Source organism: Impatiens glandulifera, chromosome 5 (assembly GCF_907164915.1).
Source record: "Impatiens glandulifera chromosome 5, dImpGla2.1, whole genome shotgun sequence".
Taxonomy (NCBI): Eukaryota; Viridiplantae; Streptophyta; class Magnoliopsida; order Ericales; family Balsaminaceae; genus Impatiens; species Impatiens glandulifera.
Genome location: NC_061866.1, coordinates 45,313,384 through 45,314,681, shown reverse-complemented (window position 1 = coordinate 45,314,681; position 1,298 = coordinate 45,313,384). Strand labels below are relative to the sequence as shown.

The following is a 1,298-nucleotide window of genomic DNA, read 5'->3' as shown; positions in this document are numbered from 1 at the left end:
TTATCTAAAAAATGATTTTAGTGTCAATTGTTCTGTTTAGACAACTACAAAGTAGGAAACTGATTAAGAGAAAATATATATAACTGTAATAGAGTTTCATCCAAATATACATAAGTCCAATTGTTACATAAGTTTTGAAAGTATCAAATTCAAAAGAAACAAAAGTTCTTTTTATACATTAAAATACAAATACAAACTGTTTTTAAAATTAAAACTCTTAATACTCAATTAAACTTGAACCAATTCACCAATACACCAATAATTTAATCAAAATTGTGCCAAATATTATAAGCATTCAAATAACAAAAATATATATTAAAATTATCAAAAACTCATTTCATTTCATGGGTTACACATTCTCAATTATTTAAAAACAACACATTACATAATAGATCTACCAGACAACAGCACCTATCTCGGAGCTTACATTATGTACAGAATAAAAAACCGCACCCCTATACTACATTCTCCTCCATAACGGGCTTGTGAAGCATCCTAGTCCCCTGGAAGAACAACAGCTGATATTGTTTCCGTACTGCTCTTCCTGCGCATCATATATTAAAAAATCCAAATGATTAAAGAGAATTGAAAAATATGATTTGAATGATAGAAAAAATGAAACAAACCTCGATGTCAGACATCTCAACAAAACCAAATCTGTTTATCCAAACAGATTTGGCTTCTGTAGCAGGACCACACAAGCATTTTAACTTTCAAAGATGCTCGGAGACCTTCAATACATGAGAATAGTGCTTGAAAGTAACCCTGCAAAACACAGAATAAAATACAAATAAAAATTAAAACTTTATTTTGATCAACAATGAAATTTAGATGATTTCTTGAGAGGCTCACCAGTCTTTCGGAAGCATTGCTGGTTAGCCTATATAAACAATCATAAACATCAACTATTGTATTAGTTTTGGGCATGATTTCATCTATGGATGGAAGAAACTGTATTTTGAGAGACGGCGGCATTGGAAGGGGATTTGAGATAGGTTTCTCTTGGGACACTCCCATTTTATTATGAAACTCTACGAAACCCTAGGTATAAACGGGCCGATTCTGATTCTGAATGTTAGGAGGCCCAAATGTAAATTCAAATTTTGTAGCCCAAAATTTTAAAATAAATATAATAATTATATATTTTTATTAAAAGTATATTAAATATACAAAATAAATATATAACAATAGTAACTAATATAAAAAAAATCAAAATATATATTCAAAATATTATTATAATAAGTTATAAACAAAATACTATTCAATTCAACAAAAATACTCCTCTTTATTTTTTTTGA

At 28.5% G+C, this 1,298-nt stretch overlaps 1 long non-coding RNA gene across 1 annotated transcript; it reads right to left on the bottom strand.

Moving 5' to 3' along the window:
- Window positions 1–285: 285 nt before the first annotated feature.
- On the bottom strand, window positions 286–978 carry LOC124940491. Its single transcript, XR_007099468.1, has 3 exons — window positions 853–978; window positions 627–765; window positions 286–544 (listed from the first exon to the last, which is right to left on the bottom strand). It is a non-coding gene; the product is annotated as an uncharacterized LOC124940491 (long non-coding RNA).
- Window positions 979–1,298: the final 320 nt, after the last annotated feature.